General features: G+C 37.3%; 1 long non-coding RNA gene across 2 annotated transcripts in view; it reads right to left on the bottom strand.

The window, feature by feature from the left end:
* Positions 1-27,479, bottom strand: part of LOC116574816 — a 75,605-nt gene that overhangs the window by 42,572 nt on the left and 5,554 nt on the right. Inside the window, exon 1 of one of the 2 annotated variants that reach the window (XR_004279502.1) lies at positions 14,453-14,570. The exons of the other annotated variant lie outside the window; for it this stretch is intronic. This is a non-coding gene — a long non-coding RNA (uncharacterized LOC116574816). Of the gene's footprint in view, positions 1-14,452; positions 14,571-27,479 lie in introns of those variants that run through there. 2 annotated transcript variants of the gene reach the window in all.

Here is a 27,479-nt window from a genome sequence, read left to right as displayed (position 1 = left end):
GATCTGTAAAGAGTGATCTAATTGCTGGAAACCTTAATGCAACTGAAAGAGTGTTGAAATAGGTCTTCAAATAAAAGAAACAGAATTAGCAAAAATCAAAAACAATGGATAAGAAGTTTGTGAGGGAAAGGAAGAGCACTATCTAACAGAATAGAGGCCATGTCTGTTAAAGTCTTAATACTGTTCAACTTGGAATATGGAAATGTGTCATATAGGGACTTGAAAGCCAGGCAAGAAAGGTTAGAAGGAAAAGGGGGACATGAAGGTTCTTGATTAGGAACTGTTGGACACGAGCTTATAGAAACCAAGACAGGCATGGAGTTGAGTAATAATTGCCCCCCCCCAACCAAATATAAACAAGAATTGATATTGACCAATGCATGAATAATCAGAACTAAGTCAATCTCTCTCTCTCTCTTTCTCCTTCTCTTTTTTTCTCTCATGCAAACATTTTTTGCTTATAATAGAAACTTTTAGGGAAAGAAAACAGGACCCATTGACAGACTAAGAGGTGTTCTTAGAGCTATTAACTGATTATGAAAGAGTATAGGGAAGAAAAAAGGGAGATGTGTATTAAACAAAACAAAGCAAAATTCTGCATTTGAGATAACTTTCTTTGTAATCTGATATGGTCTATATTTATGAGTTTTAATTTAATGATCATTTCTGAAAAGAGTATGTGTGTTTAGAATTCTGGTGATCTTTATAAAAATAATAAAATTCAAGGAACCCCAAATTTCATCATCTTTATTACTGGACTCCTATTCCTTACCTAATAGGGATTTTGGGAGGATTAATGTAAATAACCCACCTTCATCAGTGAGTAATTTCTAAACAAATCTATGCAGCAAAAGAGAACTCACTGACAGGATATGGGGTGGAAGAGGGAATGAAGGCAGTCCTGAGATCTAGGAAGAAAGAACCAAAGGGTCACATATTCAAATTGCTACCATTAGTATATCTCATTTCCACATGATTTATGTCCTTGCACTATTTTGTTCAGGATCTAAGTTCCCAGAGGAAACAAAGTGTCTTATGAGCTCAGGGTCACAGTAAAAATTCCACTGGTCAAAATTAAACAGGCAAGGAAGACTTTATTTGATGCTACTGCAGTGGGGGAGAAAGACTGGAACTTACTCTGAACTTAACTCTGCTGAGACAAAGGGAGTAAGGTCTCTAAGTGGTGGGGTGAGGAGTAGATTGCAAGCCATTTGTGTATACTAATTGGCTTTACCCAAAAGAAAACTTTCTTGTATTTTCATGACAAGAGGTAATTTATAACTTGGAACACAGGCTCCCACCAAAATTAATGTCCCAATCTACCACAGAGACTAGGACATGGGGGTGCTCTTTTCCTTGATGATTACATTTCAAAGGGATGGCTCCCAGATCCTTGAGAGTGAGTCTTGGGTTGTAAACTGGCAAGAAGCTTGAAAAAGATTTCCATCTCATAGCGTTAGAGAAAGCATTTTTAATTATAAGCTTAATAAGGAAAATGCTCTGAGGGAAGCATTAATGCCATCTTGGTCACCAGTAGAGGCCATGAACCTACCTTGGTCATAGTGGTGAGAAGGAAGGTGTGAGGAGGCATCTTGAATTTATATTCCAATCAAGACCACATGGAATGAGGAAAAGAGACATTTTCACAGCATTGTGTTCAGAGGAAGTAAAATCTTACCATCGCACACAATTTAAATCTTTAGTGTGGCCCTTTAAACTTGCCAGATGGAACATTGTATTGCATGATCCACAGCAACCGATCTTAAAAAGCCTTTTTATTCATCAGTCTCCCTCACGGTGATGCTCCCGGGCTCCCAAGATTCCCCAAATTGCTCCCGTTAATCTCTCCTCTTATCCCACTCTCCCCCTCATTTCCAGATCTATCTGTTTTTCTTCAAAGGACACTTTTCTTCTCCTCATGCAATATTTCAGACCTTCCTGCCTTCTCCAATTCTGTTTTCCCATCATTTATTCTTTTTTTAAAAAATTTTATTAATTTTATTTACATGTAATGTCTGATTAGCCCCAGGGGTACAGGTCTGTGAATTGTCAGGTTTACACACCTCACAACACTCACCCTTTCGCATACCCTCCCCAATTCTAATGAACAAGCGTTATTTATTCTAATGAACAAGCAACACTGCTGCTTCCTTAGAGTCAGAGCAGGCACATTAGGATACGGGTACTTGGCCTTTTATGCTTCGATCCCACAAATCTAGAGACCATCCTATGGTTAGTATATATGTTTGTTGAGGAAAGTCAAGATGAGAAGTTCTACCTTGTTCATTATATCTCCTCAGCACCTACTTATATGGGATCTGACTCAGAGTTAGTATCTTACTTTTTTTTTTAAATTGAGCTCTTGAGAAACAGAATTTCAAGGTTTTAAGGAATCTGTGATTCTTTAGCAGGAACAAACAGGAAATGTTCTATGAATGTGTTCAGCAGCTGTCCAGCACGACTCAGGTGTCCCCCAAAACTTTCCAAAATAATGATGAAGAATGAAAGCATTACTTGAGTACCTTTAGTAGTACCCTTACTATCCAGTTTCCCAGCTGGGAGGGAGTATTCAAGGAGCTGTCAGGAGAAGAGAAGAGAGAGGAATTGGAAGTGAAAGAAAGGGGAAGAAAGAGGGTTTGAACATGGCTGCCACTGGCACCGTCACCCTCCCAGACTTTCCTTTCCTCTCAGGCACCAGACCAGGTCATTGGATTCCAGACTGTCTGGGAAAATACCAGATGTGTGGTGCTAAGGTGCCCCCTCTACCTTTATGTATCCATAAAAACTGTTATAATAACAATACCATCTTGTTTCCAAAAAAGTATTGAGTGGTTTAGCTAACTACATTTATATGGCAATCTAATTATAGTGTTTCTTTTCAGTAAAACTCTTTTAACATGTTTTTCAAGAGATCAGATACTAAAATCCTTTCCACAGGTTCAAAGGAAATCCCTATATTGGGAAATGGAGAAACACATAGAGTGAATATAAAATGTAAAAGATTTGCAAAGAGAAATTTCTGAGCAACTCTTTAAGATATTTGTGTGCTATGTAAATAAGAAAATTGCCCTCAGAGTACACATATATATAATATAAACCTCTGATAACTAAGAGTTGTGGAGCAAGATGCTTTTCTTTCTGGAGCACTGTAAATACCCCTCAGAGTATGAGGACTGCCACAGTGGCCAAACTGTGGAAAGAGCCAAGATGCCCTTCAACAGACGAATGAATAAAGAAGATATGGTCCAGATAGACAATGGAATATCACGCCTCTATCAGAAAGGATGAATACCGACCTTTTGTATCAGCATGGATGGGACTAGAGGAGATTATACTGAGTGAAGCAGAGAGAGTCAATTATCATATGGTTTCGCTTGCTTGTGGAGCATAAGGAATAACACAGAGGATATTAGGAGAAGAAAAGGAAAAGTGAATTGGGGTAAATCGGAGGGGGAGATGAACCATGAGAGACTGTGGACTCTGAGAAACAAACTGAGGGTTTTGGAGGGGAGGGGGCCGGGGGGATAGGCGAGCCAGGTGGTGGGTATTAAGGAGGGCACAGATTGCATGGAGCACTGGGTGTGGTGCATAAACAATGAATCTTGGAACACCGAAAAAAAAAAAAATTTAAAAAAATTTTTAAAAGAACTGCAAGATCAGTGGGGAACACATTACCGTGGCAGAAGTGCAAAAGAACCATGGCTGGGAGCCACTGTTTGACTTTTCCAGTAGTTGTTCGAAGCTTTTGTGTGTTCCCGTCCCTGCATCAAAAGCTTGAAATCTATGAGCTCTAATGATAGATTTACACTGGGATTCAAAGGACAGCCAAAATGCAACAATGTTCTCAGGTTGCTAATCACAAACGCTAATTTAATACAATGAGAGCCAAGATCAAGATTTTAAGTGTTTAAGCCTCTAGCTAGAGCCCATAGGACGAGTTAACACAGTTCCAATTTTGTTCACATTCAGGCTCAGGAAACTATGTCTCATCCATTTGAAAACATCACCTTGGAAACACTAAATAAAGGGCAGGAAACCATATACCAGCTGGAGAAAAAAAAAAAAAGTTCCTAAGCAAGGTCTGTGTAAAGGTGCCATCTGACTTAGTGATGTCCACAAGCTCACTCACCAGAGGAGGGGGGCGGATAATCTGCAGACTAATGTTAAGATGAGAGACCGAGGGACTTCATTTCCAGCCCATGTTCTGAGTTGGTATGATTCTACTTTTGCATAAATTAATCACAGAACTATAATATAATTTCCTGCTTGGGTTCCAAATTTAGAACCTGATTCTGCCTTCTAGTCTGTACTACAGATCTTTCTAACGCAAGTCAAGTATTTAAAGGAGCTGACAGCACTAACCTCAACCCATAATGTTTGATCTGCTTCTTGTTTCTCATCTTAAAAGCATTGCTCTCCGATTTTCCCTTTCTTGCCTGCTCAGTGGTAGATCTCCCAAAAGATGGATAGTTTGGGTGGCTTTGGCAAAATGCTTTTATGCTTTCCCTCTTACATGATAGCCTGAAATGGTTAGATCTGGATTCAGTTTAAAGCGCACAATTTAAAAAAAAAAAAAAAAAGCCAGAAAGAATTATTTTGATTCTCTCAGACTTCATTATACATATCAACAGTACATTTAAGGAAAAAGGCCACTCTCTTGATCATTTTTATAAATAAATGTTTTGAAACACGAAAATCTGTCTTATAAAAGGAACTCATAAATTGCTAGTTATGTCTGAAGGGGCTGAGTCTAAACCTTCAACAACAAATTTTTTATAATGCTTTATTTCTTTATGGCAGGATCAGGGCCCGTCATCTCAGGGTCTCAAAAACCTCTCAAGACGTTCTCCACGTCCCCACTATTGCAATTTTAGTTTACGGTTTTATTTCTTGCTGGGGCTTTGGCAGTAGCTTTCTGATGAACGCTCTAGACTGTGGTACTGCATCTTCCACGTTACCTATAGAGTGCTTTTTTTCCTTAAATGTAAGAATCTCATTGTGTCCTGACCTTCTGGAAACCTTCCCATAAATCCCCATCCTTCCCAGGATGCATTCCAAATCCTTGGTGTGGCACACCTTTTGGGGTGCTTTCCTTGCCCATTTTCTCATCTCCACTGCCTACAAATATGGCTGCTGTCATCAGCTCTGCCACCATGCTACAGCCTCTCATGCCTTGATCTTGGCTCTCATGCCTGAAGCAACCTCTGATAGGATGCCATCTTGCCAGATCTCTGCTAACTCTTGCAGATCCCTCAGGGTCTACTGTAGTAAATCACCTGTTCACAGTCAGTGAAGAAAAAATGGCTAAAGTTAATGGATGAATATTTAGGTCAGTGATAATTGATATTAGCCTGTTTCATATAGTAAGATATACTTTAATTCTCCTTTTGTACTAAGCTTCTTCTGAAAGTTCAAGTTTTGTGTCATTTTGGACCGATAGATGGGGTTAAATGGGAGAGAGCTATGACAGAAATTATAGACACAGAGTTAAAGGCCAAAACAATAATAATGAAGAAAGTGAGTGAGAAGGAGAACTGTAAACCCCTAACAGTTCTCAGAAAAGGGGGTAACCTTAGGATTTTCTTATAGTACATGGTATAGAAATACAAGCCTTGCTATCTATAAAGAGTGACCCCTACATGTGGTGGACTTGGGGATACATAATGGCAGACATTTGACTCATGTGCCAATCTGTCTATCGACTCCTCAGCCACCTCTCATTTAGCTATGATTATCTTTAGTTGATAGTTGCAGGGAGGGGCTTGTGGAAGAATCTGCTTTTTCTCCTGATAGTTAGTAGTAATTGTTGAAAAGAGCAGTTCTCAGTGATGAGGCCATCATCCTTGGCAATTTCAAAACTCTTCGTGTTGACTCCATGAAGTCTTCCTACTTAAACCCACAGAGACCGTGTTTTCTCTCTCTGTCCTGGATTTGACCCTCTCATGTTCCCAGTTCCCCCAGATCATGAGAATGTCTGATTCTGAAATTTTCTTCTTAGCCAAAACCAGACCAACCTAAAAAATTCTTACGTGATTTTCTTCTGAGTGAAAGAAATGGCTTAAGATAATGTTTATTTTTGTTGTGTTTTTGTTTGATTTTTAAAATACTATTAACCAGCATTGTCAAGAGGACAAGCAAATAGACATCCTTAGACACCACTGTTAGGGTAAATTGGTATAAGCTTTTTGGAAGAAAATTACAGTATGCTAAAGCACTTCCACTCTGCTGAATTTATCTTAATTAGAAATTAAGAATGTCCACAACAGTTAGCTCATACATTTATTTTTTGCCATGTTGATTTTTAATCATAAAAACTGCACATTACCTAAATGTTGAAGTTGGAGATTAGTGTGATCAATTTTGATACATCTATACAATGGGAAAATTTTCAACTATTTTTTTTAATTTTTTATTTTTTTATAAACATATATTTTTATCCCCAGGGGTACAGGTCTGTGAATCACCAGGTTTACACACTTCACAGCACTCACCAAAGCACATACCCTCCCCAATGTCCATAACCCCACCCCCTTCTCCCAAACCCCCTCCCCCCAGCAACCCTCAGTTTGTTTTGTGAGATTAAGAGTCACTTATGGTTTGTCTCCCTCCCAGTCCCATCTTGTTTCAACTATTTTTAAATGTTAAATGACAGAAAAACTCTGAAACGATATATGCCAGTAAAGAATATGAAATTCTTTATTGCTTTTTGATGAAGTTCATGTCCTATTTATTTACTTATGTGGATGTGTATTTCTTAACTTTTCCAAAATGAACCTATGTTAATTATCTAAAAATACCTAAAATTTGCCGAAGCCATCTACAGGAAGTAGGATTCTCAGTGGGGATGGGTTGTATAAGCCACAGCCAGTTAAAAGCAAACCTTGGAATGGGAAAAGGGCTGATTTTTGTTTCCCTGCTAACTTTTTCATCTGCATTCATATTCACAAGACATGACACCATTAGGCCAGATTTATACATCACAACGTGAAGTGGAAAGTAAGCAGTAACTAATTAATCTGTTTTATAAAGACAGAGAAGAGAGGAAGTGGTTTACCCAAAGCCCCTTCAGTGCTGATAATAGTCTTCATGAGTAGAGTGCTAATCTATAATTCAGTATTTTCTCAGTTTTATGTTCTTCACATAACAAGAGTTTATTTTTTTATGGTCACCAAATTGAAGATTTGCAATCTTCTATCTGTACATGGCTTATGGAAATTTTGCTCTGTCACGATTTATTAAAAACATATACCAAATATCTTGACCAAATGTTGTATCAGTATAACCAGACTAATAATAATGCTTAAGATTTAGGGGTTTTATGAAATTTGGAGAATTAAGGTTGAGTTTAAAGAACGTCTTAAGATTGCACTCTATGATATGTTACAAACTAAACACTTGACTATCGTATGCAAAGTTACTATCTACTCTCACATAAAATATGAGACTACAAAAACAATAATTCCACTAAAAGAATAGACTACACATGTCCCATTCAATGAACCTGAGTGATAATATGGAATAGTTTTTAGTGGTAAATACTATGAAGGATGCGTGCCTGAAGCTACTATTGGAATTTTTTTAGCAAAAAATGGAAACTTTTGTACATGAGAAATCACTCCATTAAAAAATCTTGAAGTTTGAATCTTAATGGTAGCTTTTGTCAAAGAGATTTAAAATTGAAACAATCTTTTAAAGTGGCTAATCATTGACAGTTTAGATTATCAGTGCTTACGAGTGAATCTTGGTTGTGAAATTTAGTCTATCAGATGAAATTCACTTGATAATGGCAAGTACTCTGTTCTGCCTCAAGTTGCATTAGCTTGATCTCAGAAAACTAGCAGATGAACTTATATATAGAAAACACACACACACAGAGCTCAGCTCCACATGTGACATTTTGACAGCGTACAAATATAGCATGTTTCAGTGTCAAGTCTGCACTTAACCTCAGTTTATTAACTTAAGCAAATTTGTAAAGGATCCAAGCAGATAATGTCTTGGCAAAACTTAGAATGGAATATCTGGGTCAAAACCTCATAAACCTATTTCATCTGATTTCACACCTATGAAACATTGATCCAGAAAACACACAACCACCAGAGATCAGCTGTGCCTTCGAGATAAGTTTTCAGCAGTTGCTAATAAACGTGTGATGCCCCTGGCTTGCAGTATGCTTACTGGGAAAAGCTGAGCACAAAGAGGAAGGGGGGAATATTTTCTGTGTTGTCCTCTCCTGTTTCTTTAGAACTCTGGGCACATTTCACGGTCTTTTTTGGTCTGTCTTTCTTTGAGATATATGAAAAAGTTTTCTTGCTGCTGGAGCCTTGTGTTTATTACCTTGGCTGGTGGCAAACGGAGGGGATGAAAGACAGGAAGGCTCATTTAAAAGAAAACCCACCTCTTCTTTTGAGAGTGACTTATTTGGAACTTTTAAGATCAACTTGTGATAAGTGCTAGAGTGGTCAAATAAATAATACATAGTCAGGGACACCTTGTTATTCAAGAAGGCTTGTTTTTGTTCCCCTATTATATAATCTTGATATAAGCACAATGACATGCAAAAGATATAATAAAATAATGGTTGTAAAACTGCACTTGGATGCTTATCCAATAAGCATAATAAATAAATAAATAAATAAGGATAAATGCTTATCCTTTATTCATGAGAACTAAAGTCTCTGTTGTAAATAATCACCCTCAAATCTCACACTATAGAGAAGACAAGACCCGTGTGAATAGAGCCATTTTAAAACCTGACAGAAGGGGAGTCAAGTGTCCATTTGATATAAAACGTTTGTATATTTCTCAACAACCTGAGATTGGCAGTTTTTTTTTTCCCCCTTGGCTTTACAAAATAATGGAAATGGCTGTATGCAAAACCTATCTGAATTTTACTTACGTCTTTGTCTTTCTGTGTTCTTTTTTAGCATCCTGACTTCCTCCCAGCCCTACCACAAATCAATGCAAGCAAACTTACATTTAGACCGGAGTAGGGAACATTTCTGTTCCCACACTCGGAAAAGGGAAGCATTTGTTGTTTCTACCCACTCCCTCCTCCTCAGATTTGTTATATAGTTATTGTTTTGTTTTGTTTTTTTAAGATTGGGTGAGGGTATGTGTGTGTTAAGTCAGGGGAATCTTAAAAGTGAGGCATCTGGTTACTCTAAGATCAAAACCAAATCTTCCTTTGGTCTCACGTGAAGAACTGTGCAGTTTGGGATTCACTGTTCTTAATTCAATTACAGTCCCCTTTTATTTATTTTTTTCTTAAATCGAAGGCAGAATACAACACGAGACAGGGGAAAAAATAACAAAGGGAAGATCGTACTCTGTAGGCTCTCAAGACATTTCCCTAGGCTTCAAATCAAGCCCTACTCTTGCTACATGCCAACAGCTGAAGTCAATTTCACCCAGTTACTGGGAATGGGATTCTTTGTTACTAAGGATTCATCCTAAACTGCTAAATCTGATGCCTGAAGGCTTGCTCCACCTACTTTAAATTGTCCAGTGTCCCCAGCACTGGGCGAACCTAAACCCTTGTTTATTTCCTCATTTGTTTGTATCCCCAAAGTACATAAGCCTCTATTTGTTCTCAACCACCTGACTCCTGAGGTTGAGAATAGGTATGCTTTTTGAAGCCTTTCTAACACCTACCCCAGAAGAACATGCTTAAGGTGTACTCCTTGAATTGTTTTCCTTTTAGTTTTAAAGACACAGCTACAAAATCCTAATCATCCATGCTAAACTCTTATTACTTGTGTTTGTCTTTCTTTCTTTCTTTCTTTCTTTCTTCTCCTTCCTCTTCTTTTTTTCTGGGAATAGAACTCATTTAAAAGTATGTATGCAGACACAAGGGATTTTATTTAAATATTGATCACTTAGTCTCCTCTCTACCTAGGGTTTCCAAACCTTTTTTGATTGGCTACTTCACAAGTGAAAAGATTTGACATCTTATAATAGACATTTATTTTTATGCTCTATACATGTACTTCTGTATAAAATACTGTAAAAAATTTTCATAAAAATAGACTGGAAACTGATACTATATATGTATGTAATATATGTTACACTCTGTGTGTGTGTGTGTGTGTGTGTGTGTGTATTATGCATATATATATAATATAACAAATTCTAGTCTTTGTTGGTACCTATCCCTCAAGTAATGACACACCACTTTGGTGACGAATACTTGAGCAGTTTTAAACTCTAGCACTTATAAACCTTGTTCAAATACAGATTCCTAAGCCTATTGCAGACCTTCTGAGTCTGGTGCTCTGAGATAGCACCCATAAATTTCTATAAAGCTTCCAGAAGATGGGCCTCACTTTGAATAATACACCTCTGATCTATATAGAACAATTTCTTGATCAGTTCATTCCAAGTCTAGGTTTAAGATTTTATTTATTTATTTGTCAGAGAGAGAGAGCACAAGCAGGCGGAGTGGCAGGCAGAGGCAGAGAGAGAAGCAGGCTCCCTGCTGGACAAGGAGCCCGATGCGGGACTTGATTCCAGGATGTTGGGATCATGACTTGAGCCAAAGGTAGCGGCTTAACTGACTGAGCCACCCAGGAGTCCCTTTAGGTTCATTTTTAATGTTGTCTTTTATAGAGACCCAAAAATGTATGACTTGGATCCATTTGGCCCAGATTATATATATATATATATCAGCCACCATGATTGTTTGTTCTTTCCCCTCTTCCTTTTGAAAGTTATTTTCACATATCTAAATATATACACATTAAAACTTTCCTCAGACCAACCGAAGAAAAGGCCATTTGAATTCAGTGAAAGGTGGTTCTTGAGATGCAACTTTGCTACTCTTTACCCTGAAAAAAACTAAAGGCAAATACTATGGAAGGGTTATCTGGAAATAGCCTACAGATTTATGAATTAGATTAAAGTGTAATGAATAGCATAATATTTAAATTCAGTTTGATGTCTTCCAAGTAATTTGAAAAGATTTTGACCTTAATAAGTTGAACATTCTGTGAAATACTGTTTACATTTCCTGGAAACTTGCTCATACAATCAATTTGCTTAGCAAACTTTCAGGTCAAGGACAATGCAAAGAAAAATGAAAGCCTGAGGTGTGCAGGGATTCCCAGTATGTCCTGGGCTAGTGAAATTTTCTATTATTTTTGATGAAGTGAACATACTCACATTTTATAAGCCTCAAGATCTAGTAGAAGAGCATTTCTGCACTAAAAATCATCTCCTTGATGATCAGTTTGTTATTTATTCAGCACTTTATTGTATGCCCATAGTTAAATCAGATACTGTGCTATGCAACTGTGAGATAGCCATTACTTACTTAGTAAAGAATGATACAAATACATTTAAAATCATAATTATTAGCTGGGCTGCAAGGAAAGGTAAATGATGCTATGAAGGTGCCTGGGGGGATGACTTAATTGTCTTTCATTCTAACCTAGTGACTTGCTCTTATGTATTTGCTTTATGAATATATGAAAGGTTATCAGTGTATGATTGAAGGGCAGACCATCAGATTCAGCAGACACACAGTGGCTATTCAAGACCACTGGGTATTTTAGTTCTTAACTGGTTTCAGAAAGACAGCAGGAATAAATAAGATGGCAGTAGGATAGGCTGATAGAATGGCTGGAAACTTTGGGCCAGCAACTGAGTGGTTGTATTTAGTTTAAATATTAAATAAAATCGTTTAAGAATGGTGTTGAACAACTTCTTTGCCAGGCAGATCCTGATTCTTATGGCTGTTATTGCCAGATCTGCCAAATATTTTTCTGTGTGACTGTGCCCTGCCAGTTTCCCAAGTAAGCAACCTGTCCTTGTCATTTTTTTTTTTAAGATTTTATTTATTTATCAGAGAGAGAGGTGGGGAGAGAGTAAGCACAGGCAGACGGAGTGGCAGGCAGAGGCAGAGGGAGAAGCAGGCTCCCTGCTGAGCAAGGAGCCTGACGTGGGACTCGATCCCAGGACGCTGGGATCATGACCTGAGCCGAAGGCAGCTGCTTAACCAACTGAGCCACCCAGGCGTCCCTGTCCTTGTCATTTTGAGGGGTCCTGTTCTTAGCATCCTTTTTCTAGTCCTTATACTGATGAAGTTCTTACCTTACACACAAACAACCTCTTGAGGATCCTTCAGATTTTAGCCTGCTATGTGCACAGAAGACATTATTATTCTTAATAACAGAGTAACATTTTCATACTAATCAGAGACTTGCTGGCTTTAATTACTACATATTATTCCGTGGGAAGGGAAAAAAAAATACACTCAAACAAATTTTAAAATAAGATGTTAGCAGGAGTGTGATAAGTGTTTCATGCTTAGCTGCTGGTCTGCTAATGAAATAGGTTAGTTGTGGATATCCTAACGATATTTTCATTTGTATTTTAAACCATACTCAGTTTGGGACTTTTTCTGTTGAAATACTCATTGAAATAGATTCTCTTTTCCATCTTCTTGTAAAAAGAAAAATAGATTAACATTACTTTGCTTAAGGAAACCACCTTTTAAAAAGTTATTTGCAGAATGTGGTTTATCCTTTAAAATGTGTCTCTGATTCGTAAGCCTATCTCACTTTCTTATGATAACTTACCAGGTTTGGTAACATCCATCATGAGAGAGATTAGCAAGTTTATGCAAAACAAAGAAAATATAAAGCCTGATTAATAAATAGGCAGACTTCTCCTTTCTTTCAGTGTAGTTTGGGAAGGTAAAAAGTGACATTTTCTTTGTGGAAAAGTTACTAGAAAAAAAATGTACAAATTTGAGGTGTGTGTTTCTGCTGAATTGTTTTTCACATAACTACTATATCATTTAGCTAATTTTTCTGTTTTACCTCTAAAAAGGATAAAACTTTCTGGCTAGTGGTTTTACTCTGATAGATTTTTTAATACAATCTGTAAGAATTTGTGGTAGAAATCTAAGCTCTTACAGATTTTAGTCAGTGGAGCCATTCTTTACTCTCCAAACTATATGGCAATTAACGTTGTGGCTCAAGATTCCAAAACTGTTGAGCTGGGTGATGCTATCCCATAGTACTTAAAAATGAACCTTGAATGCTACTTATTAGAACAAGGTGGTAAAGAAAGAAGAAAAAAATGATAATGCTTTTTATTTGCTGATCTCCTATCTTTGAACAAGTACTATACCATCTCTGATGACTGAAACTTTTTTGAAATATTTTCACTCGAAACCTCTCTATGTACTTCATTCTCTTTCAAACGTAGAAGCTCCATTTCAAAACAACACGAAACTACTATATTCTTAGAACTCTGCTGAAGTATAGAAAAGGGAAGAAAGTATCACTGATGAAACTACCTATAAACCCACACAGAAAAACTGTTAAAAAACCTTCAGTAATTTGAGGAACAAATATTAAGTTACACAAGCATATGAATAATAACCATATTAAAATTCACTTAATGCTCTACGGACTCCTAACTATAGGTCATTAGCCTATTGTTGCTGGTGTGTGGGGCGTGTGTTACGTTGCATGTTTCATTGAGATGTGAGGGTATTCTTGAGCGGCCATCTGTCGGACCTTTGATTGCCGGGATCAAGTCTGCTGACCTAAATGACTAGGAAGATGCCTACTTCTTTCTCTTCCAGTTCCAGCTTTGTTTCTGTTGAGACTGGTTATTTCACAGCCTTATCTCATAAAGGAAAATTATTTTTCAGTCAATGGAAGCAAGTAGGTGTACTTGCCTAGCAGGACATAAAATTCTAAAAATTTTTATTGAGCTACTCTCTTGGAAAAGTTTGGATTTGGAACTAAAAGGAGCCCTTTTCTTCTTTATTCTCTTTATGTTGAAAATGAGGCCATTGCTAAGAGACCAAGTGAAAAACAGTGATTCAGGTAGATTACCCCTCCTGATAAGGAATTCTTTTCTTGTCCTTGTTGTGGTTTCAAAATGTATAGTTGGATCAAACCCAGTTGTCCTATTAGCTCAAGGTACAGTGTTGCATGTCTTTCCACCCATGTGTTAGGTAGAAGACTCAAGACTGTACTTATGGGATGGATTGTGGCATGAAAACTCCTAATGGACTGTAACAGACAGGAAGAAGAGTGGGGAGACATACAAATAATATAGGGACTGCATGAGAGGAGCCATTTTTAATCCCAAGTTATGTAAATGAAAAAGCACATTCTTCAAAGATAATAATTACATATATGCTCACTCTAGAGCTAGATTGGCCTTTGTTCTCTCACCAAAGTAGACCTCAGTTTATGGCCTCATGACACTAACATGATTCAGACAATTGACTCAGTTTTTTAAGTTTTCATCTAATTTTGGCTTCCCCTAGATATGAATTATGTTAACACATGCTACAGAGTAGCAGTTATAGCACCATTTAGTAGAGATAATTTCTGGTCAGAGCTTCTCCACAGATACTGATGAGAGTTCTGAGAATAAGGTGAATTTAAGTCTGTCCATTAAAGAAACAAACTTTTGGTGGTAGGCTCACCTGGAAGATTTAATTAATATGATTCCATAAGCGCATTTTTTCAGTCATACAGAAACAGATACAATCTAGGTCTTCTGATTTTATCCATATATATAACATAGGCTCAGCTGCTTCCTTGCAGCTGTTGATCATTTCATGCTTGACCGTGAACCTGGAAAAATCAGCATTTTAATTTCATTTGAAAAGTTCACTTATGTCCCCCAATATCTGATCTAGCTTACGTTCATAACACTTAGAGTTTCAGGAGCTTTTTAAAGTTTAGATTTAATTGTAAAATTCATCATACAATAGCTAGAATATGGCAATTTTCCATTTTTGATTATGATTTTAGTTCTATATATACAAGACATTTATATGTGGAAATGCAAAGTACATTTCAACTCTTCAAAAACTGTAGTAGGATTGCTAGTTAGGTTTGTGGCCTCAAAAATCAATCTCAATATTTATGATGAGTTTGATTGATTTTTAGTTTAAATAAAAGATTCCATTTGAAAATGATCAAAAAGGCCAACCTTCATGGAACTAAATTATTCCTTATGGAGAACTCAAATATAATTACTGAGAATGAATGTCTTTTTAAAGTTACTTTTATAGAATTTTATAGAGATACAAACATGAGTAGATTTTTCAGCTAACTCCTAGAATCTACCATGTCAAAATGTCTCCCCAGAAAAATAATTACTTGTACTACTCACTTGGATGGCACAATGATGGTCTGAGGAGACCCCCATTTAATATATAAGAGGATAAGCCTATAGCTGTAACCCCTAATTTGAATAACGTAAGGGGGCATATGAGTGACACAATCAGTTCAGTCTCTGACTCTTGGTTTCAGCTCAGGTCATGATCTCAGAGTCATGAGATACAGTCCTGCATCAGGCTCCACACTCAGCATGGGATCTGCTTAAGACTTTCTCTCCCTCTCTCTCTCCCCCTCCACCTCATGTTTGTGGTGTCTCTTGAATAAATATATAAATCTTTTTTTAAAGATTTTATTTATTATCTATTTGAGAGAGAAAAAGAGAGTGTATACAAGTGTGGAAGGAAGGGGAGAGGGAGGGTGACAAGCAGACACCCTGCTGAGCTCTATCCCAGGGATCATGAACTAAGCCGAAGGCAGACACTTAACCATCTGAGCCACCCAGGTGAGCCTAAAAATATAAATCTTTTAAGAAATAATGTCAAATTTAGTTTATTACAGTGTGTGACTTTAGTCATATGTATTTTACAATGAAATGACAATGCAATGTATAATGGGTTTTTTAAGGAATCTACTCATTGGGGTGTAAATATAAAATGTTTTACATTCTCTCCTGTATCTGTCTGTGTACTGGACACAGAAAAGCTTGGCTCCATTTAAGTTTTTCTCAGTAATTTCGGTTACAAAACAACTTCATGCAGTAATTAATACTTAGTTCTCTTTACTTCAAAATATTTCATTAAAAAATATCTCCAGTTTAATGTAATGCTTCTCTCCTCCATAGTGTTGCTACTTAGAGAGAAGAAGAAAATGGGGTCTTATACCTCATCATTCTCTTAGAAGAGACTTTAACAAGCATCTTTTCAAGTAGTTCCACTGAAATCAATGTGGTACTTTCTGGCTTCCTGAGGGCCACAGTTTGCTCTATTTTATCTTAGGCTACACTGCAGTCCTTTCAAATTTAGAAATGGTCTGACAATAGACCTAGGCAAGAAATAGGTAAGAATTTTTACATTCAGTTCATCTCCCAACTTCTGGGGACATATGTGAAGTATCCCCCTATTTTCTCTTGTGGGGTTGGAAGATCTGAGAACAATGATGTGCTATCTTCCCAATTTCTCAGCTTACTCTTTCAAGAACTGCCTCTCAATGTTCCACTCCAGGGTTTCACAGAATGAAACCCACTGTTCAGCCAGGGACTAACATGCTGGTGCCCTTCCTTGTAGGAACTTGTGTTCTTTATGAGTGACTCTTAGAGTCTTGCTCATTTGGCCTTCATACAGCTCACCCCTTTTTCAGTTTTCCCAGTGTTCCTGGAGTATTGACTTGGGCAGGAGAAGAAGAGTATGTCCTCCAAAGCAATGGCCTCCCTAACTCTCTTAGAGAGTTAACCTTTAACTTTGACCTTAGACTTTTTCTTAGCTTTGATATTTAACTGTAATTCCTCGACAATACAGAAAGTCACAGTCAGGATTTGATTCTTCAAGTTTCTATAAATCAAACATAAAAGAAATTCCAGGAATTTCTGGAAATTACATTTCCAGAGACTAACAGAAACTTAAGTGTATGTAGACATAAATCCAGTCAATCAACTGAAAAAATGTTAGAGTCGATGGTTTTTATGAAATTCTTTTTGCTCTTTGTTGTCGTCGTTGTTTTCTGAAAGGAGTTGTTGCCTGCTTTCACTATAAGAAAGATTTTTTAAAAATATATTTTAGCTCTCATCTTTAGTTCTTTCAGTGCTCTTAAATTAGAAAGGACTTGAGTTGTTTTGTACATATGCAATTGTTTCAATACCATTTATGGCAAAATTGTTCTTTCTTCATTGAATTACTTCAGTGCCTTTGTCAAATATCAACTGATCACGTAAGGGTGGGTCTGTTTCCAAATTTTCCTTATTTCATTAATGTATTTGTCTCTTCTTATGTCACTCTCCTGATTACTACAATTTTATAATAACTTAAAATCAGATCTTCTATCTGAGAACTTGTCAAATTTACTATTCTCCTGATTCCTTAGGATTTTACACATAAACAACTATGTTTTCTGCAAATTAAAAAATATCTATCTCTTTAAATTGTTTTTTTTTTTGTCCCATTGCATTAATTAGGGCCTAAAAATGTTGAATATAAGTGAAAAGAGCAGATTATTATTGTCATGTTCACAGTCTTCAATATTTTATCATTAATATAATGTTAACTGTAGTTTTTTTTTTAAATGCTCTTTATCAAATTGAGGATGTTCACTTGTATTCTTTTTTTTTTTTTTAAGATTTTATTTATTTATAAGAGAGAGTGCGAGAGAGCAAGCACAGGCAGGCAGAATGGCAGGCAGAGGCAGAGGGAGAAGCAGGCTCCCTGCGGAGCAAGGAGCCCGATGCGGGACTCGATCCCAGGACGCTGGGATCATGACCTGAGCCGAAGGCAGCTGCTCAACCAACTGAGCCACCCAGGTGTACCTTCACTTGTATTCTTAATTGTAAAACATTTTTATCATGAAAGGCTGGTGAATTTTGTCCTGAGAATTGCTTAGCTTAGTTCCCTAAATTTTGATATTTTTTTTATTATTCAGTTAAGGTTTTTAAATTTTCCTTGTGATATCTTCTTTGAGCGATGAGCCATCTTAGTTATTATATTATAAACACTTGGGTGTTTTCTTGATATATGATTACTAATTTTTAATTTTATTCTGTTTTGGTCAAAGAATATAGTCTATAAGATTCTAATCCTTTAAAGTTTATTAAAACATGTTTTATGATCCAGGATATATATTTTCTGTTGATGATTTATGCATGTGTACATGTATATTCTGTTAGTTACTGCAGGTCAAATTGATTGATAATGTTAAAGTCTTCTGTATCTCTTTTTTGGTCTACCTTTTTTTTTTTTAAGATTTTATTTATTTATTTGACAGACAGAGATCACAAGTAGGCAGAAAACAGGCAGAGAGAGAGAGGGGGAAGCAGGCTCCTTGCTGAGCAGAGAGCCCTATGCGGGCCTCGATTGCAGGACCCTGGGATCATGACCTCGATCCCAGGACCCTGGGATCATGACCTGAGCCGAGGGCAGAGGCTTTAACCCACTGAGCCACCCAGGCGCCCCTGGTCTACTTTTTTGATCAATTATTGAAAAAGGACTGTTAGAGTTTTCAGCTATAATCATGGCTTTGTATAGTTTTACCTTTTGTTATGTCAGTTTGTGCTTTGTGTAATTTAATGCCTTGCTATCAGAAGTATACACAGTTAGGTTTATATTATCTTCTTGATAAATTTATCATTTATTATTATGAAATTACCTGATCTCTGGTAATTTTGTTTTGAATTGTTTCTTTTTTAAATATTAAAAGAGCCACACACACTTTTCATTCTTACTGTTTGCATAATATACAATTTTCAACCTCTACTTCCAATCTGGTTGTGTCTTGCAATTTAAAATATAGCTTTTATAAATATCATATAGTTTGTTCTGGTGTTTTTGAGCTGACATGACAATATTCACCTTTTAAGTGGAATATTTAGCCCATTTACATTTATTGTGGACATTGATATTGCCTTTGTCTATCACTTTGAATTTTATTTGTAACGCAAATTATTTTTTCTGTTCCTTATTTCCTTCTTATTTTGGGTTAACCAAGGATGTACTTCTGTCTTTTTTTTAATTGGATTTTACCTATATTTATTTGTATTGAAGAGTGGGAAAAGGGAAAGAAAGAGAAAGGGGGAAAATAGGGAGAGATTTTTCTTTAACAGTTTAAGATCTGTTTGAAGATATATATTAGAGAAGTCTTAAAAGAGGTGAGAAATCTCATTTCACAAAATTATTGAGCATCCTGGAGGGAGTTTAGAAGATATGAAAAGGAAAGGAGCTAGGGGAAGTTAGCTGGAGTGGAAAGAGGAAGAAGGTTGGTCAGAAGAGACTGAGAGCAGGAAGGAAAAGAGGAAAGAGAAGGAGAGGGAGCTCTCATCCCTGGAAAATGAATCAGCTGGCTTTTTTTCTTTCATATTTGTCTAAGAAGTATACCGTAGCCATTAAGAGACCGTGTCTACTTATAGATTATCTAGATTGGAAATCTAGGTTTTACATAACCTTTCTAAGGCTTAATTTTTCACATCAATAAAGTGCTGTTTGTAGTACCTAATTCATGGTTATTTAGAAGATTAGATGAGTTAATGAATGTAGAGGACTTGAAAAATGCCTGCCATATGGAGAACACTGCATAAGCTTTAAATTTAATTATTATTTTTACTTTATAATTGTTCTTGTTGCCAAAACAAGCGGGAGCGAGAGGGAAGTCATGAGATTGGGTGCATACGTTGTGGAAAATTTTAGTAATCTTCTTGTTTCCTCCGTATTTTAAATCTGTTTGTTATTTGCTCTCAGTAAACAACAAGAATAAGCCACTTTGTTGAAGTTTCAAATTGTTTTAAGCCAGCAGAATTCTGAGAGCACAGCTTCTCACATTCTACATTGACAAAACATACTAGATCAATTCTGGGAGGGATTAGAAATACACATTTAAGGTAATCTCAGGGATAAGAAGTTATGGAAAGACTGCATACACTAAATAATTTATGATGGGTGGGGAATTTTGACAATACGGTACTTCTGTGATACTTGACGATAACTTTTTATGGTTTTTCTTATGGATTAGCTAAGAAACAAGGGTAAGAACAAGGATAAGCATGGAGTATTTTATCCAATTTTTAACTTGCAGAACTAACCTATGTGAAATAAAATGGACAATATTTTAAACTGTTCAGTATAAAATATACTATTAACTGAAAACTCAGAAATCAACTCTTATTGACAAAATGTCGTTTTGCAGAATTTGGCCTGGAAAATAACTGAATTCATAAAGATAATTACTGCAAAACAAATTTCAGATTAGCTAAATTTATGACCATAATGGTTTGATTTAGAAAAAATAAAAGTTTTTATTGACCAAGCAAAAAGCATTGTATTACTCCCAGTGATATTAAAGTCAATAGTAAAAGACTTAAGTGTAATGTATAAAAAAATGTATCGAGAAATTAAATTGATATAATATAGTTTGCTGTAGAAACTGTTATTGATTAAAAATTCATCTATGATATAATTTTGGTTTAAAAGTTTATATTCACAAATGTAGAGTCACACTATTGTGGTGTTCATATAATGGGGTCAAAATCTCTGGACTCTCCTTATCTATAAAAAAAGAATAATGTAGGTGTGCTTTCATCACAAAGATTTTACAAAGTGGTTCTCAAACCATAATATACAGTAGAGTCACCTGGAGGGCTTGTAATTTGGAGAATTAGGGTATTTCTATTTCCAAAAATTCCCAGGCAATTCTGATACTTCCAGTCTGGGGACCACATTTTGGGTTCCCCTTCCTTATGTCATTTTTGTGAACACTGGCTTTTGTACTCTCATCTAACAGCCAACACCTACATTACTTTGTAAAAAGACTGACCTCAAGGTTCAGCGCCCCACTTTGCCTCTCACAGAGCGAGCCAGTAATGCCCAGGAGTTTATATCTCCCCACCCTCCCCTAGACGGCCTTTAACCACTGCTGCAGGTGCCAGAGTATAAATACTACACATCTCTGAGCAAGACTGCATTAGATTGTGCCTAGGCTGTCTTTAGATGTGCTCTGTGGGATAGCTTCAAAGTTATTTTTACCGGACACTTGGCAAGAGAAGTTTGGGTAGTGTTGGGGACAAAAGCTTGTTTGGAGCACGTTCAAGAGAGATTGGGTGGTGACAAAATGAGAAACAGTCCTAGACAACTCACACAAGACCTTTGACTAGAAGAGGAAGCAGAGAAATCAAGCAGTGCTTGGGGGGAAAAGAAGAGTAGAAAGGTTTTGTTTGTTTGTTTGTTTGTTTTGTTTGTTTTTAAGATAAGAGCTATTGTAGCTGTTTGTGTGCTGATAGGAATGTTTCCGTAAAGGGAGATAAAATAAGGATAGAGAGGTTGTATACTCAGAGAAGCAAAGTCCTTGAGTATGTGAGAGGAAAGTGGATTTGATATACAGGTGGATAGCCAGCTTTATATTGGAGGGTCAACATAGTCTCTATTAATTATGAAAGACTCTTCTGTCATCTCTCACATTTTATTAGTCCCGAAGCTCTGCCAGTTCTCTCTTCCTAACATTTTCCCAAACTGCCTGTCCTTTCTCTTCATTCCCACTGTCACATTCTCAGTTGGGGCACTCCGTAATTTGTCACCCCGACTTCTGCACACGCTCTTGCTTCCAGCCTTGCCCCTTTCCCATCCATTCTCCTACACCACCACCAGCCATTTCTGTAAGGTCCAAAGCAGAGCATCTCCCACTCTGGTTCAGAATCCTTCATCCACTCTCCTACTGGATGAAATGTTGCATTCATTGGCTCAATACCCATCGTCTTTGATGATCTGTCCCCTACGTATCCAGTTTCATCCTTGACACTCATCTTGTGGCCCTTTGCGATCATCTAATAATGAGCTTCATGTAGTTTCTAGAAATGTGCCGCACGCTTCTACACTCTGCATATTTTGTGTTCCTTTTTTTTCCCAAAACATTTCACCTGCCTGCCTGGCCAGTTCCTCTCTCCCCATCGTATTTCACTGCAAACATTACTCTTCCCATTGATTAAATGAAGACAATTATGATTGAATGCATAATTGGTATTAATTATGACATGTTGTCCAAATGCTCAATTTCCGGTGGTGAAACCGCATTTCCCAATTTGGGGATTGAAGAATTTGCCTCAGATTGGTAGGTGACCATGTCATGCCAAGGAGTGCATCAGACTTCAGCTTGCCAGCAATCAATTTACATTGAAAAGTAAACACAAAAGTATATGGAGGAAGCTCTCCTTAACTTTCTGCCAATGGGTAAAATCCATGGACTCAGTAATTCTGCAAAGACTCCCCTTACCTTTGCCAAGTCAGCCTGCTTCCTGCCCCCACCCAGTCGCTAAGAGGAAGAGAGAGTGACCACTAGAGAGAATGGGGATGGCATAATGCCTGAAAACACTTGAAATTAAGATTGTGAGGGAAGGGGAAAAGAAAAAGATTGTGAGGGGAGGTGGAGATTTTGCTATAATTTCTCCTGACTTACTTTCGTATGCATTGTAACAGGGAAGGTTCTACCTGTTAATATAAGCATCCCCAAAAACAGTGTTATGTGAGATCTGGAATAATAATTATCATGACAAAAAGGAAGTGCTGTGTAGCTTAAAAGAGCACACTCAGAACAGATCCCTTTGTGCAAATGATGTGCACCTTCAGATTCCCTGAAGGTTCTTGGGGTGGTGGGTGCGGACATCCAGGACTGCTGCCCTGCAGATGCCATGATAATGGAGCTATAGAAAGGGAAAACTGGTGCATAGCTGTGGAGGTAACTGGAGAATCAGAAGAGCATGCAAAGAGTTGGGAAAGCAAGACCAGAGAAGAGCCCTGTCTGGGGAAGCACCCAGACCACTGCAGAACTTGCCAGCTGCCACCAAAAGTGACAGCTATACTACGTGAGCTTGTAAATGTCATAGGGGGAAGCAAGATTTATTTGAAAGCCTTTGCAGGAGTCTCTTTTGCTGAATGGTAACATTTTTATAAAAAGATTATGAAGCTACCCTCTGTCATGATTGTACTTTCTTGGAAAAAAAAAATTTTTTTTTATAAGTTTTTAAGGTTTGGTTTTTCAGCTTCTTTGTCTTTTATGGTTAGCTGTGACTGCCACTTTAAGAAATGTTTTTGCCGTTACTGCTCCATTTTAATCTTTCACTTTGTATTAACAAAATCAAAACCAGCACAATTAGATACCTCCTGATTCTGATTTGTTTTAATACTAAGGGAATGTTTGAAATGGCACAAGCGGTGGGGGAAATACTTCAAGCCGTGGTGGCTACAACATTGGAGTTCTAGAGGCAAACATCAAAAGATAGCTTGAAAGACAGACCAAAAACATTTAAACCAATAATTCTTTACATTTGTGTTTTTATTTTATTGTAGTCTTCACAATGAAAGCAAGAGGATTGGGAAGAGAGAAAAAGATGCTTGTATGCCCCTTTTAGTTGTGCAATTCAAAATGAAATCAAAAGGACTTTCTCCTTAGCTTTCAAAATCAACAAGCAAGCAAGCCGTAGATCTGTAACTCAAAAAAGGTAGTGACTAGAATATACGTGTGACAGTAAGTACCCAACAGTCCTGTGTTGTTGGAATAAATGAAAAAGAAAGTGACCAAGATTTAAGAGGCAGGATTATAATTAAACTACATTGATCCTAACATCCACCTCTTCTGTTTATATACTGGACATGATTGAAATGCAAAACCGAGGAGAGAGATCCACAAGTGAGTAATTTGGCCACAGAGGGAGATAAATGAACACATGGGCCTTTGAAACATCACAGCGGTCAGAATTAGCAAGAAATGGTGGCAGTCGTACACATGTGGATTGCAGTATCAGAGTTACGGAACATCTAATGACTTGATTACTCATTCCTTTTATTATTAGCATTATTTTTAAGTCTCCTAGCAATACCATTTCGTAGCCTGGAAATGTTACCTTTGTTCTTATTTCATTTTGAGTCTGGCAGTTAAGTAGGGATTCCACTGTGTTGCACAGCCCCCATGGCTTCGAGGAAGAATTTGTTTACATGAAATTTGGGTGCCTACGGTATATTAGGTTTTTCTCTCACCATTCGTTTAGGTAGATTTTCAGTTCATTGAAACACATAAGTGCTGGTTTCCTATAAAAGCCTCTTAGATTCCTTTTATGGAAAAAAATAAAAAAGAGAGAGAGAGTAACCTCTGGACATGATGAGAAATCTTGGAATTCCGTTCTCTGGGCAATAAAATCTCCTATTGAACTGATGTATCACATATCAGCCACCCCACTCTCCTGCCTTTCCCTACATCACTATCCGTTCTGTGTCTTTTGGACCACATCTTCATATATGGGGGTGCAGAGAGGACAGAGAGAGATTTAAAAACAAAGTCCACTAGGGGATATGTTGCCTTAGTCATTGAATTCATAGTGGCCCTGGAAATAGTGTTTTATATCCAAGGACACCTTTATACTGTATGTACTGTAGAGAGATTCAAGAATTGCCCTGCCAGAGCTACCTCATATTATTTTTCTGAGGTCTTAAAGAGTCAAAGGAGGCCCCTGAATTTTCAGAGATGTAACAGGACAAATCCCTACACTTCCCCCACCCCAACCCCTAGCCCCTACCATGCAACCAGTATCTGAACAAGATAGCTGGAAGTTTTTGGGTAAATGGAATATATATATATTTTAAAGATTTTATTTATTTATTTGACAGACAGACATCACAAGTAGGCAGAGAGGCAGGCAGAAAGAGAGGGAAGCAGGCTCCCTGCTGAGCAGAGAGCCCAATGCAGGGCTCCATCCCAGGACCCTGAGATCATGACCTGACAGCGGAAGGCAGAGGCTCTAGCCCACTGAGCCACCCAGGCGCCCTGTAAATGGAATAATTTTTATGTTTCATATTATTAAATCCAGAACCTTTTCATTTGAATTTTATTCAAAGACTGGAGTGAGCATTTCCTTTAAAAATTTCCAGAATGGGCCAGTTTGAAGGTCAAAACCTTTCTCTGCTTATCAAGCATTTAACCATGATAAAGAAAGGGTTGGCTTTTAAGTTCCTGGGCCAGCATACCTCAGTGACACACAGGAACTTCAAATAGCAGGAAAGTCATCTTCCAGTTCCACTGAGACAAAATTTCTGAGAGAGAGAGAATGGGATTTTGAGCTACTGGGCTGCTTGGAGAGGGATAGAATCACTCACAATAGAAGCATAGGACCAGAGAGAAGGCTAGCTTCCTCTCCAGGAGGAAAGACTATAGCCAGAAAGCATTTTGGCTTGAAATTTCCAAAGGTTAAACTACTGTGTTGCCTTTTCTGTCCTGTAGCTTTGTGAAATGTGAAATATCGCTTAAGAGATTTTTCTATCTTTAATCCTAGCCTGACCACATGGTTTAGGATGGGGTGGTGTCTACTTCATAATACTGGGGGATTTAAATCAATCTTGCTTTTAAAGTGATTTCCTGAATGTGCACTCAGATCACCTTTCATCCAGAGTGTTTGTGAAAATGATTGTTGTCAAGGAAAGCATTTGATTTCTAACCAAGCAAAGCAACATGTATAGAGTTTAGCAGCCACTAAAATTAGATAGTGCTGGAATTTCACAGGCTTAGAAATTTAAATACTTTTAAATATCCTACAGCTTTTCTCCTAAAATGTCATGTCTTCTCCATGATGGAGTGAAATACAGAGAAAACTTTAAAACAGCATTAGATTATCTTATATATTTTTGTTTAAATGTTGAATATTATCCTTTACAAGGGCGAGAATAACAAAAGCTGCACTCACTTACAGGGTTTCCTACATGCATGGCAGCGTGCTTTGCACTTTAATACCTTATTAAACAATTGCCGTAGGTAAATATTACTCTACCCATTTTACAAACGAGCAACTGAGATTTGCAATGTTTGAGCAACTTGTCCAGCCTAAAGGATTCCAAAACTAAACTGATCTGTCCCTGTGATTCTGCCAGAGTTTCACTCACTTATAGCTAGGAGATTCACCTTAATGGATCCTTGAGAAAACTTCACCTCCCCTGGCAACCTCCCGCCACCCACCCCTCGCCATTTGTCTTGATTTGCTTAGCCATGAAGAACTGAAACAGAAATGCCAAGAGAACAGTGTCTAGGTCATTTATTGGCAGCTCTGGTTTTGGTTTACTGCTTCCTGCTACTCACCCTTCCGCTTCTCCAAAGACAGCCAGTGGGTTCTGGCACTTACTCTTCTTTCCTAGTTGCTCTGATGCTCTGTGATTGAAAACTAGCAGCTCCATGGCGACCAGGAAAAACAAATGAGCCCCATAGCCCATACCAGCCCTGGGAGCACTTACCGAACAGATTTTGAAAAGCAGTGAACTCAGTTTAGCTCCAGAGTTCCATCTGGAAATTGGCATTGATAGTAATATTCGCCGCATGTCCTGCCTGCCTTCCACCCAAGTATTCTGCAGCACCGGCAAATGTTCAATCACTCTGGATTTCTCTCAGAAACATGTGAGCATTATGATATTATGATGCTTATTTTACTGACAGGGACTCCCAGGCTCACAAGGAGAAATTACGATGCACACATTTCCATCTCAGGGTCAGTTGACTACAGAACAGAATTGGAAGGGCATTCTTGCTTCAAAAATATACCTAGTTAAAGAGTATGTTAAGGATCTAGGTTTGGTTTTAACACAATTTTGAAGTACTGCTAGAAGAACAAGGAAATATGAAAGCCTGTCTAAAATATTCTATGAATTTGGGTCCATGCTCAACCAAGAAAAGTGATTCCTCAGAATAGAAATACCAGTGTATCTTATTTTTATTTAACAATATCCTTCCCATTAGCCTAGAGGCACATGAACACAAAACATATGCAACTATGCAAAGCCTTCTGAATTTTCTTAGAGAGAGAATGAATAAGTTGCTCTGGAAGTAGATTTGAAAGGGAATGAGCTAGGATCCCTCTTTTATATCTATATCTATATCTATATCTATATCTATATATGAAATATTATATATATAATCTATATAGATGTATAATAATCTGTATAGATTGATCACCTCCTAGCTATATGGGAGTTGTGGAATATTGAGGAATCCAACAATGTATTGTCCTGGTACTATTTTATGAAGGCAATCTTTATTTTCCCATGCTGTTTCTTGAATTTTATAGAGATAAGTTCAGGCTCTAAGATCAGGGTTTTTCCTGGGCTCTAGAGAGCTTCCCAGTAACCTGGCATAAGGTGGGTAGAAAGATAAAATGCTCCTGTGACACCTTTGGGAGCTAGACATAAATGACTAAGTTCTAGAAGGTGGGGGAGAAGTAAATAAAAATGCTATGCTTTTTGAGTGTTGACTGTATTTAATAACTAATTGAATAAAATCAAATGAAATATTCATGATTCCTTTTCTTTTACCTGGGAATAAATATTCATATTTAGTATCAAAACAGGATCAAAATTTGAAATTTTCTCCAGGTTCAACTGAAATTGTTTTCTTCTTCCTGCCATTAAATTAAAGATTTCTGAAATGCAAGGAACTCATGCACTCAGTGAAATGGTTTCCAAACATTTTTCATTAAGTGCTGCATCCTAAAAAATTTTTAAGACTACACCCCTAATGTTTGAATATTTATGAAGTACATTCAGAACAACAGAAAAATTAAAGGAAGAGATGACAAACATTTTAAGATAAATTTTATTTCACTTAGTAGTGATGCATTGTTAATGAGAGTAGATGTCAGTTTCCGATAGACGGTTTCTTTTGCTGATGCCC

This window comes from Mustela erminea, chromosome 16 (genome assembly GCF_009829155.1).
Source record: "Mustela erminea isolate mMusErm1 chromosome 16, mMusErm1.Pri, whole genome shotgun sequence".
Lineage (NCBI taxonomy): Eukaryota > Metazoa > Chordata > Mammalia > Carnivora > Mustelidae > Mustela > Mustela erminea.
The sequence above is the reverse complement of the archived record's forward strand: the minus strand, read 5'-3'. Positions and strand labels throughout refer to the sequence as shown.